The sequence below is a fragment of the Arachis hypogaea genome, chromosome 11, assembly GCF_003086295.3.
Source record: "Arachis hypogaea cultivar Tifrunner chromosome 11, arahy.Tifrunner.gnm2.J5K5, whole genome shotgun sequence".
NCBI classification, from domain to species: domain Eukaryota; kingdom Viridiplantae; phylum Streptophyta; class Magnoliopsida; order Fabales; family Fabaceae; genus Arachis; species Arachis hypogaea.
This window is the reverse complement of record NC_092046.1, coordinates 63,177,041-63,192,618: the sequence shown is the minus strand read 5'-3', so window position 1 is coordinate 63,192,618 and position 15,578 is coordinate 63,177,041. Positions and strand designations below refer to the sequence as shown.

The 15,578-nt window shown below is 39.2% G+C and overlaps 1 non-coding gene across 1 annotated transcript; it reads right to left on the bottom strand.

The window, feature by feature from the left end:
• Nucleotides 1-11,573: 11,573 nt before the first annotated feature.
• LOC112724881 (small nucleolar RNA R71) lies at nucleotides 11,574-11,681 on the bottom strand. The gene has a single exon (XR_003164022.1). It is a non-coding gene; the product is annotated as a small nucleolar RNA R71 (small nucleolar RNA).
• Nucleotides 11,682-15,578: the final 3,897 nt, after the last annotated feature.

Genomic DNA, 15,578 nt, shown 5'->3' with positions numbered 1-15,578 from the left:
CAATGTGTTCAAGGCCATGAGTTACCCACCAGAACAATTGGGGGAATGTATGAGGTTAGACTCACTTGAAGAGGAAGTGCAGGAAAGTTTTGAAGAAGAAGAGCCTGAAAGGTTAATAGAGGAGGAGTCTACATCGAGTGAAGAGGTTGCAACAACAGAGATTCGCATACAAGGTGCACTAGAGGAAGAGAGTGAAAAGATAGAGGCACCAAAACTTGAGCTCAAAGCACTGCCACCCACTCTCAAATATGCATACCTAGGAAAGAATGAAAGCTACCCGGTCATCATAAACTCATCCCTCAGTCAAGATCAAGAGGATGAATTACTGCAAGTATTGCGGAAGCATAAGGATGCCATTGGATGGACCCTTGCTGACTTGAAGGGAATCGGTTCAGCCATATGCATGCATAAGATACTGTTGGAAGATGATGCCAAACCATCCATTCAATCTCAAAGAAGGCTGAACCCGATCATGAAGGAAGTGGTACAGAAAGAGGTTATGAAGCTATGGCAGGGAGGAGTAATCTACCCGATCTCAGACAGCCCCTGGGTTAGCCCCGTGCATGTCGTGCCCAAAAAGGGAGGAATCACTGTAGTTCCCAATGAGAAGAACGAACTAATTCCTACAAGGACCGTCACAGGATGGCGGATGTGCATAGACTATCAGAAACTCAATGAGGCTACACGAAAGGACCATTTCCCCCTCCCATTTATGGATCAGATGTTGGAAAGACTCGCAGGACACGCATATTACTGTTTTCTTGATGGTTATTCAGGATATTACCAAATAGTGGTTGATCCCAGAGACCAAGAGAAAACTTCATTTACTTGTCCATATGGAGTGTTTGCCTACATGCGCATGCCATTTGGGCTATGTAATGCACCTGCGACTTTCCAACGCTGCATGCTTTCTATCTTCTCAGATATGATAGAGAAATTCATTGAAGTTTTTATGGATGATTTCTCGGTATTCGGAGATTCCTTTACTAGCTGCCTGAGTCACCTTGCCTTAGTATTGAAAAGGTGCCAAGAGACCAATCTGGTCTTGAATTGGGAGAAATGACACTTTATGGTGACAGGAGGAATAGTCCTTGGCCATAAGGTTTCTAACCAAGGCATTGAAGTGGACAGGGCTAAAGTGGAACTTATTGAAAAACTTCCTCCACCCAGTGATGTCAAGGCAATTAGAAGTTTTTTAGGGCGTGTTGGCTTTTACAAAAGGTTTATTAAAGATTTTTCAAAAATAGCTAAGCCCTTGAGCAATCTCCTTATATCAGATACACCATTTATCTTCGATGAAACATGTATGTTAGCATTCGAGCATTTGAAAGAAAGATTGTCATCTGCCCCTATCATTTCCCCACCTGATTGGAACTTACCCTTTGAATTGATGTGTGATGCATCTAATTTTGCAGTTAGGGCAGTGTTAGGGCAGAGGAAAGATAACTTAGTTCATGTGATATACTATGCTAGCAAAGTCCTTAATGATTCTCAAAGAAATTATACCACTACTGAAAAGGAGTTGCTAGCCATAGTTTTTGCATTTGACAAGTTCAGGTCATACCTCATTGGTGCTAAAGTGATTGTTTTTACAGATCACACAACACTTAAATACTTGTTTGCCAAGCAAGAATCGAAACCAAGACTAATAAGATGGATCTTATTGTTGCAGGAATTCAATATTGAAATCAGAGACAAGAAAGGAGTAGAGAACAAGGTAGCAGATTACCTATCCAGAATCCCTCATGAGGAAAGTGGAACACATGATACAAGCGTGAATGAGCTCTTCCCTGATGAGCAGCTGATGACAGTTCACAAAGCACCATGGTTCGCAGACATTGCCAACTTCAAGGCAACTGGGGCCTTACCTCCAGAGATCAATAAACATCAAAAAAGGAAGCTCATGAATGATGCAAAATACTTTGTCTGGGATGAGCCATATCTCTTCAAGAAGTGTTCAGATGAAATCCTTAGAAGATGTGTTTCGGAAGAAGAAGGATGAGAGGTCTTATGGAATTGCCACGGCTCATGCTATGGAGGCCACTTTGGAGGGGACAGAACTTCAGCAAAGGTGTTACAAAGCGGATTCTTTTGGCCCACCCTTTTCAAGGATGCCAAAGAACTAGTAAAGAGCTGTAATGAATGCCAAAGATCTGGAAACTTGCCCAAAAGAAATGAGATGCCACAAAATTTCATCTTGGAACTGGAACTGTTTGATGTGTGGGGAATCGATTTCATGGGACCATTCCCAACCTCATATTCAAACAAGTACATCTTGGTAGCAGTAGATTACGTTTCCAAGTGGGTAGAGGCTATTGCAACCCCAACGAATGATAACAAGGTGGTCATGAACTTTCTCAGGAAGAATATCTTTAGCCGGTTTGGAGTCCCACGAGCACTCATCAGTGATGGAGGGAGCCATTTTTGTAACAGACCACTAGAAGCTCTTCTCCTACGATATGGGGTAAAACACAAGGTGGCCACGCCTTACCATCCCTAAACAAGTGGGCAAATGGAGATATCCAACAGAGAGCTAAAGAGGATTCTGGAAAAGACTATGGGTGCATCAAGAAAGGATTGGTCAAAGAAGCTGGATGATGCTCTTTGGGCATACAGAACAGCATTCAAAACTCCACTTGGAATGTCCCCATATCAACTGGTGTATGGGAAAGCTTGTCATTTACCATTGGAGCTGGAACACAAAGCTCTCTGGGCTCTCAAGATACTAAATTTTGACAGCATTGCTGCTGGTGCAAAGAGGATCCTGCAACTGCAAAAGATGGAGGAATTTAGATCTCAAGCCTATGAAAATGCTAAGATTTATAAAGAAAAAGCGAAGAGAAGACATGACATGCATCTGGCACCAAGGAGTTTTGAAAAGGGGCAACAAGTACTCCTTTACAACTCCAAATTGAGACTGTTCCCTGGCAAACTCAAGTCAAGGTGGTCAGGACCCTTCCTTGTCACAAAGGTCTCGCCATATGGGCACATAGAAATCATGGATGAAGGTTCAGAGAGAACGTTCACTGTAAACGGACAAAGACTCAAACATTATATGGGCAACATGGGGGAAAACCCCAGAGTAAAGTATCATCTCAAGTAATTGAGGAATCGTCGAGCTAGCAACGATAAAAGAGCGCTCTGTTGGGAGGTAACCCAACCTCAGGTAGTTTCCTTTTCATCTTTATTTCAATAAAGGTCACAAGTTGTTTCCCATGTATTGTGAGGAGCTAAGTTTGGTGTTCCACACTAAAATAATCCAAGAGTGAAAGTGTAATTCTAAGTTTGGTGTTCCACCAAAGGATCTTAGTTAGAATCACACTCCACTCCCAAAGCACATTGCTAGCTCCAACCAATCAAGGGAAACCACTTAGATGTAGTTAGACTTTAGTTAATAATTGTTTTGTTAATAACAAGATATGAGGCTCTCTGTATATATGCAAGATTTTGTACTGGAAAAAGAACTAAGTTTGGTGTTCACACACCAAATTAAGTTCAGAAGTCACAAGCATACATGCAAGCTAACTATTTTTCAAGTGCTTTGGGAACAAGCAACTTCCAATAACTTTGCAGGAATCTTATGAGGAAATGGTGCACCTTCACCCAAGGAAGTGAGGTAGCAAAGACTAGGATGATGACAAAAAGAGGGCAACTAGAAACCATCACCCGAAGGTTGTATTGTTACTTAATTCCATGTACTTAGAATGATGAAAGTTGGAAGTCCGAATGCACTTTTGATTAATAGTTACTCGTTAGTTGGAACCCTTTTAAATTCTGTCTTTTAAGTTTTTCATTGCTTAGGTCTAGGATTGCTAGTTTGAATGTCATTACTGCATCATTTCCTTACTTAATTGTATGCTTGTCCTTTTGAATCAAATGAAAAGAGAATGAGTGTTTTATAAAAGACCAGAGTGGAGTTCATACTATGGAGTAAGTTCCTGAGTTTGTGGTGTGGTCATAAGTTAGCTAAGTTGGTTCAACCACAAGGTGGGAAGACAACTATCTGTCATGAATCATATGCTTGAACACACCCCATGAGACTAGCTAAATAATAAGATCCTAATAATAAAAATGGAAAGAACAATCAAAGTTGAAGAATAAAAGAAAAATAGCAAGAAAAGAGGCTAGGCACCAAGGGTTTGAGTCTTGAGGGATGTGTCTGTGGTGTTCCTGTACCAAGGATCTTCTTGGATTACTAAGCTCTCAGGGGTGCTTTATCACCTGGTAACTTGGGTTAACTAACCCGGGATTATCAGCTGAAAGTCTACTATCAAGAGCAATCTTTGCTACAGAACATTTAGTAACCCAAAGAGGTGCTGGACACCAAGACCTCAAGGAAAGAAAATAAACAAACCATGTGCCTGTGGTGTGTATGTATGGGGGAGAGACTTGAGGAAGTAAGTCCTTAGGGGTGCTTCAACACCTAGCACCTTAAACCAACTGGTTCGGGAGTGTTGGCTGAAAGCTTATTCTAAAGAGTTGCCCCCTTACAGAGCACTTAGCCTAAGAACACAAATAAGCCCTGAAATGACAACAAAAGGATCAATGAATAAAAGTCTCATGGGATGCAATCAAGTGAGTATTCTAGAACATGATAAAGGTCTGAAAGCCAGTGAAGGAATGAACCTAAGTAGCTATGCATGAAACCACCATAAAACCAGGAACATGACTTCCATAAGAATGACTCATTTCTCTTGGCATTCCATTCATCATTCTCTTGTTCCAGTACTTGCTTAGGGACAAGCAAGCTTTAAGTTTAGTGTTGTGATGCCAGGGCATTTTGGCCAGTTTCACTGACCTTTTCTTTACTATTTTTAAGGTAGTTTCATGCATTTTCTTAGAAAATAAGCTAGTTTTGGGTAGATATTCACTTACATCTTGATTCAAGCATACATTGTGCACTTTACATGATTTCATGAGAATTTTGCATGAATTATATGACAAATTGGATGATGCATGACTCATGACTTGGACTAGAACTTTGATGCACTTTGTTGTTTGATTTCAGGATAAAGGAAGCAAAGAAGAACCACGTTAGCAGTCACGTTAGTCCCTTTAACGTGACCTCTAACGTGGAATGGGTGCTAACTTGCAAAGTTAATGAGAAAAGTAATCGCCAATAACGCCCTCAAAGCCATCATAACCCACGTTAAGAGTCACGTTAACTAAGTTAACGTGAACTCTAACGTGGAAGAAAGAAAATGGAGCCAACGTTAGTGACACTTACCTTTGTCACTAACGTTGGAACAAGCTCATAAGTGGCCACGTTAAGAGCCACGTTAACTTAGTTAACGTGGACTCTAACGTTAAGAAGCAAAAGAGAAGCCAACGTTAGTGACATTCACCTTTGTCACTAACGTTGGCCAAGCCTCCATAAGCCACGTTAACTCCCACGTTAACTTAGTTAACGTGGAAGCTAACGTGGAGAGAGCAATTGATAGCCAACGTTAGTGACACTTACCTTTGTCACTAACGTTGGGGTGAACCACCAAGAGCCACCATGAGCAATGTTAACTCCCACGTTAACTTAGTTAATGTGGAAGCTAACGTGGATAAAGAGATGATGAGCCAACGTTAGTGACACTCACTTTTGTCACTAACGTTGGGGATGGCTAGCATTACTACGTTAGAAGCAATGTTAACCTAGTTAACATGGACTCTAACGTGGGAAAGGGGCATATTGGAACGTTAGTGACAAAGGTAAGTGTCACTAACGTTCTCGAAGAATTGGCAATGCTACGTTAGAAGCCACGTTAACCTAGTTAACGTGGACTCTAACGTAGGGACAATGGAGGACTCTCCACGTTATTGGGAAAGGTAAGTCCCAATAACGTGTGCGAAGGACCAAGAGGCAACGTTAGTGGTCACGTTAGTGCCACTAACGTTGAAGTCAACGTGATCATATTTGGGTTAGAAACGTTAGTGAAAAAGGTGATTGTCACTAACGTTCTCGAACCCACACTTTCACTTAACGTTGACACCACTAACGTCCTGAGTGAAAGTCCCTGCCTACTTCACCTTTTCTCTCTGCAAGAAAAGCTAAGCCCAATGAAAAGGATAACTGCTTCGAACTCAAGATTCAGAGGCCCATACCCAAGACTTGAAGAGCCAACTAGAAGATGAGAATAGTAGTATATATAGGAGTAGCTTTGAATTAGTTAAGAGGAGAGTTGGAAACTTTAGGGAGCCTTTGGCATAGAGCTACTCTCTGTATTTTACTTTCTCTGCACTTCTAGTTTTACTTTCATAATGTATTCTCCATCTTGGTTTTCATTTTCCAGAGCTATGAACAACTAAACCCCTTTCATTGGGTTAGGGAGCTCTGTTGTAATTTGATGGATCAATATTAGTTTTCATTCTCCTTCTTCTATCTTTTCTCTTGATTTTACTAGAAAGCTTTCGATCTTCATCCAATTGGGTAGTTATCTTGGAAAAGAAGCTATTCATACTTGGATCTCTTCTGAACCTTGAAAGAGGAATAAAGAGATCATGCTAGAAATGCTTTCTCATGCTGGACCAAATTGGGTTTGGATGGATATGTGACTATAATCCTACCAAAACTTGATTTGGAAAATGCATGTGGTATAATCAGTGACCATACTTCATCTCTTCTCATGAGCAATTGACCAAGGAATTGGCTATTGATCAAGATTTGAGAGATTGAATTACCAAGAAATTGGAATTCGATCACTTAAGATTGCCAAGGAGATCAATGAATGCATTGATTGAGGAAGAGATGAAAATGAACTTGATCCGGAGAATGCAACATCTCCTGAGCCCAATGAACTCCCCATTTCTGATCTTACCCATTCTCTTTAATTTCTGCCATTTACTTTTATGAGCAATTACCCCATTCCCGTTTAAGATTCTGCAATTTACTTTCCGCCATTTACATTCAGCTCTTTATTTCTAGCATTTACTATTTCTGCTATTTACTTTCCCGCCATTTAATTTTCTGCAAATCTCAAATCAAATTCTGGTTCGCTCAACTAGAACATTCCTCTAATTAAAGTTGCTTGATCAATCAATCTCTTTGGGATTCGACCTCACTCTATTGTGAGTTTTTACTTGACGACAAATTCGGTACACTTGCCGAAGAAAATTTGTTGAGAGACAAGTTTTCCGCGTATCACTTCTACCTGTCATACAACCAATAAGGCACAAGCAAAAAGGATAGATGCAGACAGTATTTTCTGCAGAAATGCTGTTAGTGTGAGTGATACAATGTATCAAACAGTTAGTGGGTCAATTAACTAAATAGTAAAAAAAAATAATATGCAGATAGCACCACAAATGGGTGAGAGGTAAAGGGAAGGAAATAACTAAAATGAAATAACTAAAACTGAAAGTAAATTACTCAGATGGAACTAAATCAAACAAAAGAAAAGTGCTTAATCTAGTTATCCACCAATTTAATTATTGTTGATACAAAATCAATCCGCGGTAACGGCGCCATAAACTTGATGCACGGAAACTTGTCTCTTAACAAATCTCCCTCGGCAAGTATACCGAATTGTCGTCAAGTAAAAACTCACAATAGAGTGAGGTCGAATCCCACAGGAATTGATTGGTCAATGATGAGCGAATAATTTATACGCTTTTTGGCATTGTTTTTACATAGTTTTAGTATGATTTAGTTAGTTTTTAGTATATTTTTATTAGTTTTTAATTAAAATCACATTTCTGGACTTTACTATGAGTTTGTGTGTTTTTCTGTGATTTCAGGTATTTTCTGGCTGAAATTGAGGGACCTGAGCAAAAATCAGATTCAGAGGTTGAAGAAGGACTGCAGATGCTGATGGATTCTGACCTCCCTGCACTCAAAGTGAATTTTCTGGAGCTACAGAACTTCAAATGGCGCGCTTCCAATTGCGTTGGAAAGTAGACATCCAGGGCTTCCCAGAAATATATAATAGTCCATATTTTGCCCGATTTTAGATGACGCAAACTGGCATTGAACGCCAGTTCCATGTTGCAGTCTGGCGTTCAGCGCCAGAAACAAGTTGCAAAGTGGAGTTCAACGCCAGAAACAAGTTGCAAACTGACGTTCAACTCCAAGAATGACCTCTCTACGTGTAAACTTCAAGCTCAGCCCAAGAACACACCAAGTGGGCCCCAGAAGTGGATTTCTGCATCATTTACTCAGTTCTGTAAACCCTAGTAACTAGTTTTGTATAAATAGAACTTTTTACTATTGTATTTACATTCTCTTTGATTAGTTTTATGCTATCTTAGACCTTTATGGGGGATGGCCATTCGGCCATGCCTGAACCTTCATCACTTATGTATTTTCAATGGTAAAGTTTCTACACACCATAGATTAAGGTGTGGAGCTCTGCTGTTCCTCAAAGATTAATGCAAAGTACTACTATTTTCTATTCAATTCAACTTATTCCGCTTCTAAGATATTCATTCGCACTTCAATATGATGGATGTGATGATCGTGACAGTCATCATCATTCTCAATTTATGAACGCGTGCCTGACAACCACTTCCGTTCTACCTTAGATTGAATGGATATCTCTTGGATATCTAATACAGGGGACCGAGTCTGAGTTATTAGTGTCTTCGAGGTATAAGTTAGAACCCATGGATGGCCATTCCTGAGATCCAGAAAGTCTAAACCTTGTCTGTGGTATTCCGAGTAGGATCTGGGAAGGGATGGCTGTGACGAGCTTCAAACTCGCGAGTGTTGGGCGTAGTGACAGACGCAAACGGATCAATGGATCCTACTCCAGTATGATCGAGAACCGACAGATGATTAGCCGTGCCGTGACAGAGCATTTGGACCTTTTTCATTGAGAGGATGGGATGTAGCCATTGACAACGGCGATGCCCTACATAAAGCTTTCCATGAAAAGGAGTAGGATTGATTGGATAAAGACAGCAGGAAAGCAGAGGTTCAGAGGGACGAAAGCATCTCTATACGCTTATCTGAAATTCTCACCAATGAATTACATAAGTACCACTATCTTATTTTATATTTTATTTATTTTCATCCACTATAATTTCTTAATACAATTTAATCCGCCTGACTGAGATTTACAAGGTGACCATAGCTTGCTTCAAGCCGACAATCTCCGTGGGATCGACTCTTACTCACGTAAGGTTTATTACTTGGACGACCCAGTGCACTTGCTGGTTAGTTGTACGAAGTTGTGAAACAGATATAAGATCATGAACGTGCGTATTGAGTTTTTAGCACCGTTACCAAGTAATGAAATGATCACGATTTCGCACACCAAGTTTTTGGCGCCGTTGCCGGGGATTGTTCGAGTTTGGACAACTGACGGTTCATCTTGTTGCTCAGATTAGGTAATTTTATTTTAATTTTAAGCTTTTTATTTCTTATTTTCGAAAAAAAAAATTTCTTCAAAAAATCTTTCAAAAAAAAATTTTTTCTATTGTTTTCGAAAATTATTTTAAAATTTTTAAGAATGAATTCTAAAGATTCAAAATGGTACGCTGAAGTTTGGCTGGCCATCAAGCTTTGGACTAACATGGTATGATTCCTGGAATCTTGATTGAGGACTTTGAATTCATTGCTTCCTTTTCCCTATATGTTTTCGAAGAATAAAAATATACAAAAATCCAAAAAAAATTAATAAAATCATAAAAATAAAAAAATATTTTATGTTGTTTGTTTGAGTCTTGAGTCAATTTTTAAGTTTGGTGTCAATTGCATTTTTTTTTGAAAAAAAAAATTTATGCATTTTTCGAAAATTCATGCATTCATAGTGTTCTTCATGATCTTCAAGTTGTTTTTGGTAAGTCTTCTTGTTTGATCTTGATGTTTTCTTATTTTGTGTCTTTTGTTGTTTTTCATGTGCATCTTTGCATTCATAGTGTCGAAATGGCGCGCTTCCAATTGCGTTGGAAAGTAGACTTCCAGGACTTTCCAGCAATATATAATAGTCCAACTTTGGCCAAGAATAGACGACGTAAACTGGCGTTCAAAGTGTTCTTGGTGTTCATCTTGACATTCATAGTGTTCTTGCATGCATCACATGTTTTGATCCAAAATTTTCATGCATTGAGTCTTTTTAATGTTTTTCTCTTTCATCATTAAAAATTCAAAAATCAAAAAAATATCTTTCCCTTTTTCACTCATAAATTTTCGAAAATTTGAGTTGACTTTTTCAAAACGTTTTAAAATTTAGTTGTTTCTTATGAGTCAAATCAAATTTTCAATTTAAAAATCTTATCTTTTTCAAAATCTTTTTCAAAAATCATATCTTTTTCATTTTTCTTATTTATTTTCGAAAATTCTAAAAATATTTTTCAAAAATCTTTTTCTTAATTTTATATCATATTTTCGAAAATATCATCAACAATTAATGTTTTGATTCAAAAATTTCAAGTTTGTTGCTTTCTTGTTAGGAAAGATTCAAACTTTACGTTCTAAAATCATATCTTGTGATTTCTTGTGAATCAAGTCATTAATTGTGATTTTAAAAAAATCAAATATTTTTCAAAACTAATTTCAATCACATCTTTTCAAAAATATCTTTTTATCTTATCTTTTTCAAAATCATATCTTTTTCAAAAATTTGGTTTTAAAATATCTTTTCTAACTTCTTATCTTCTTATCTTTTCAAAATTGATTTTCAAATCTTTTTCAACTAAGTAATTGACTTTTTTGTTTGTTTCTTATCTTTTTCAAAACCACCTAACTAATCTTCTCTCTCTAATTTTCGAAAATTACCTTCCTCTTTTTCAAAATTCTTTTAATTAACTAATTATTTCAATTTTTAATTTTAATTTTATTTCATTCCTAATTTTCGAAAATTACTAACCTTTTTCAAAAACTATTTTTGAAATTTAACTTTAAATTCTAATTTTTATTTTTCAAATTCTCTCACCTCTCATCTCCTTCTATTTATTTATTCATCCATTAACACTTCTATCCTCACCCTTGTGTTTGGATTATCCATTCTTCTTCACTCTTATTCCCTTTCTTCTTCTACTAACAATAAGGAACCTCTTTACTGTAACATAGAGGATTCCTCTTCTTTTCTTGTTCTCTTCTCTTTCATATGAGCAGGAACAAGGAAAAAGGCATTTTTGTTGAGGCTGATCCAGAACCTGAAAGGACTCTGAAGAGAAAACTAAGAGAAGCTAAATTACAATAATCCAGAGACAACCTTACTGAAATTTTCGAACAAGAAAAGGAGATGGCAGACGCACCTAACAACAATAATGCAAGGAGGATGCTTGGTGACTTTACTGCACCTAATTCCAATTTACATGGAAGAAGCATCTCCATCCCTGCCATTGGAGCAAACAACTTTGAGCTGAAACCTCAATTAGTTTCTCTGATACAGCAGAACTGCAAGTTTCATGGACTTCCATCTGAAGATCCTTTTCAGTTCTTAACTGAAATCTTGCAGATCTGTGATATTGTTAAGACCAATGGGGTTGATCCTGAGGTCTACAGGCTTATGCTTTTCCCGTTTGCTGTAAGAGACAGAGCTAGAGTGTGGTTGGACTCTCAACCCAAGGATAGCCTGAACTCTTGGGATAAGCTGGTCATGACTTTCTTAGACAAGTTCTTTCCTCCTCAAAAGCTCAGTAAGCTTAGAGTGGATGTTCAAACCTTCAGACAGAAAGAAGGTGAATCCCTCTATGAAGCTTGGGAGAGATATAAGCAACTGACCAAAAAGTGTCCTTCTGACATGCTTTCAGAATGGACCATCCTGGATATATTCTATGATGGTCTGTCTGAATTAGCTAAGATGTCATTGGATACTTCTGCAGGTGGATCTATTCACTTAAAGAAAATGCCTGCATAAGCTCAAGAACTCATTGACATGGTTGCTAATAACCAGTTCATGTACACTTCTGAAAGAAATCCTGTGAATAATGGGACGCCTCAGAAGAAGGGAGTTCTTGAAATTGATACTCTGAATGCTATATTGGCTCAGAATAAAATATTGACTCAGCAATTCAATATGATTTTTCAGAGTCTGAATGGAATGCAAGCTACATCCGACAGTACTCAAGAGGCATCTTCTGAGGAAGAAGCTTATGATCCTGAGAACCCTACAATAGCAGAGGTGAATTACATGGGTGAACCCTATGGAAACACCTATAATTCCTCATGGAGAAATCACCCAAATCTCTCATGGAAGAATCAACAAAAGCCTCAACAAGGCTTTAATAATGGTGGAAGAAACAGGTTTAGCAATAGCAAGCCTTTTCCATCATCCACTCAGCAAACGACAGAGAGTTCTGACCAGAATCCATCTAGCTTGGCAAATATAGTCTCTGATATATCTAAGGCCACTCTAAGTTTCATGAATGAAATAAGGTCCTCCATTAGAAATTTGGAAGCACAAGTGGGCCAGCTGAGTAAAATGATCACTGAAACCCCTCCTAGTACTCTCCCAAGCAATACAGAAGAAAACCCAAGGGAGGGAGAGGACATGAACCCCAGTGAGGAAGACCTCCTGGGACATTCAGAGATCAATAAGGAGTTTCCCTCTGAGGAACCAAAGGACTCTGAGGCTCATCTGGAGACCATAGAGATTCCATTGAACCTCCTTATGCCATTCATGAGCTCTGATGAATATTCTTCTTCTGAAGAGAATGAGGATGTTACTGAAGAGCAAGTTGCCAAGTACCTTGGTGCAATCATGAAGCTGAATGCCAAATTATTTGGTAATGAGACTTGGGAAGATGAACCTCCCTTGCTCATCAATGAACTAAGTGATCTGGATCAACTGAAATTGCCTCAGAAGAAATAGGATCTTGAAAAGTTCTTAATACCTTGTACCATAGGCACCATAACCTTTGAGAAGGCTCTATGTGACCTTGGGTCAGGGATAAACCTCATGCCCCTCTCTGTAATGGAGAAACTGTGAATCTTTGAGGTGCAAGCTGCCAGAATCTCATTAGAGATGGCAGATAACTCAAGAAAATAGGCTTATGGACTAGTAGAGGACGTGTTAGTAAAGGTTGAAGGCCTTTACATCCCTGTTGATTTCATAATCCTAGACACTAGGAAGGATGAGGATGAATCCATCATCCTTGGAAGACCCTTCCTAGCTACAGCAAGAGCTATGATTGATGTGGACAGAGGAGAGTTGGTCCTTCAACTGAATGAGGACAACCTTGTGTTTCAAACTCAAGGATCTCCTTCTGTAACCATGGAGAGGAAGCATGAAAAGCTTCTCTCAGTACAGAGTCAAACAAAGCCCCCACAATCAAACTCTAAGTTTGGTGTTGGGAATCTATAAAATTAACCTGATCATCTGTGTGGCTCAGTGAGAGCCCACTGTCAAGCAATTGACATTAAAGAAGCGCTTGTTGGGAGGCAACCCAATGTTATTTAATATATTTTATTTTCTTTTCTCTTTGTTATTTCATGATTTATTAGGTTGATGATCATGTGGAGTCACAAAAACTACTGAAAAATAAAAAACATAATGAAAAACAGCATTGAAAATAGAACACCCTAGAGGAAGGGCTTACTGGCGTTTAAACGCCAGTAAGGAGCATCTGGCTGGCGTTCAACGCCAGAACAGACCATGGAGCTGGCGCTGAACGCCAGAAACAAGCATAAAGCTGGCATTCAATGCCAGAAATATGCTGCATATGGGCGTTGAATGCCCAGAACAAGCATCACTTCAGCGTCTAAACGCCAGAAATGCATGCAAAGGCATTTTACATGCCTAATTGGTGCAGGGATGTAAATCCTTGACACCTCAGGATCTGTGGACCCCACAGGATCACCTCAGGATCTGTGGACCCCACAGGATCCCCACATACCTCCACTCACCTTCCCCCCTCATAATCCTATATCACCCTCTCTCTCTCCATTCACAGTCATCCCTTCTGTTTTCCATTCACCCCTCACATCCATACACCCCACTGATGAGCGGATAATTTATACGCTTTTTGGCATTATTTTTAGTATATTTTTAGTAGAATCTAGTTACTTTTAGGGATGTTTTTAATAGATTTTATGTTAAATTCACATTTCTGGACTTTACTATGAGTTTGTGTATTTTTCTGTGATTTCAGGTATTTTCTGGCTGAAATTGAGGGACCTGAGCAAAAATCAGATTCAGCGGTTGAAGAAGGACTGCTGATGCTGTTGGATTCTGACCTCCCTGAACTCAAAGTGGATTTTCTGGAGCTACAGAGCTCGAAATAGAGCGCTTCCAATTGCGTTGGAAAGTAGACTTCCAGGGCTTTCCAGAAATATATAATAGTCCAACTTTGGCCAAGAATAGACGACGTAAACTGGCGTTCAACGCCAGCTCTCTGCCCAAATCTGGCGTCCAGCGCCAGAAAAGGAGCCAAAACCAGAGTTGAACGCCCAAACTGGCACAAAAACTGGCGTTCAACTCCAAGAAGGACCTCTACACGTGCAACACTCAAGCTCAGCCCAAGCACACACCAAGTGGGCCCCGGAAGTGGATTTATGCATCAATTACTTACTCATGTAAACCCTAGTAGCTAGTTTATTATAAATAGGACCTTTCACTATTGTATTAGAGGTCTTTTTTGACCATCTTTGGATTATCTTCTGATCTATTGATCACGTTTTGGGGGCTGGCCACTCGGCCATGCCTACCCTCTATTCACTTATATATTTTCAAACGGTAGAGTTTCTATACTCCATAGATTAAGGTGTGGAGCTCTGCTGTTCCTCAAAGATTAATGCAAAGTACTACTGTTTTCTATTCAATTCATCTTATTTTGCTTCTAAGATATTCATTCGTACTTCACTCTGAATGTGATGAACGTGACAATCATCATCATTCCCTATGAACGCGTGCCTGACAACCACTTCCGTTCTACCTTTGACTGAATGAGTATCTCTTAGATCTCCTAACCAGAATCTTCGTGGTGTAAGCTAGAATGATGGCGGCATTCAAGAGAATTCGGAAGGTCTAAACCTTGTCTGTGGTATTCCGAGTAGGATTCAATGAATGAATGACTGTGACGAGCTCCAAACTCGCGATTGCAGGGCGTTAGTGACAGACGCAAAAGGATAGTAAATCCTATTCCAGCATGATCGAGAACCGACAGATGAATAGCCGTGCCGTGACAGGGTGCGTTGACCATTTTCACTGAGAGGATAATATGAAGCCATTGACAAGGGTGATGCCTCTAGACGATTAGCCGTGCCGTGACAGGGCATTGGATCATTTTCCCGAGAGATGACCGAAAGTAGCCATTGACAGTGGTGATGTATCACATAAAGCCAGCCATGGAAAGGAGTAAGACTGATTGGATGAAGATAGCAGGAAAGAAGAGGTTCAGAGGAACGAAAGCATCTCCATTCGCTTATCTGAAATTCTCACCAATGAATTACATAAGTATTTCTATCCCTATTCTATTAATTATTATTCAAAAACACCATTATCAATTTATATCTGCCTAACTGAGATTTGCAAGGTGACCATAGCTTGCTTCATACCAACAATCTCCGTGGGATTCGACCCTTACTCACGTAAGGTATTACTTGGACGACCCAGTGCACTTGCTGGTTAGTTACATGGAGTTGTGAACCATGGTCTTGGCATCAAGTTTTTGGCGCCATTTCCAGGGAAAGAAAGAGCAATGAA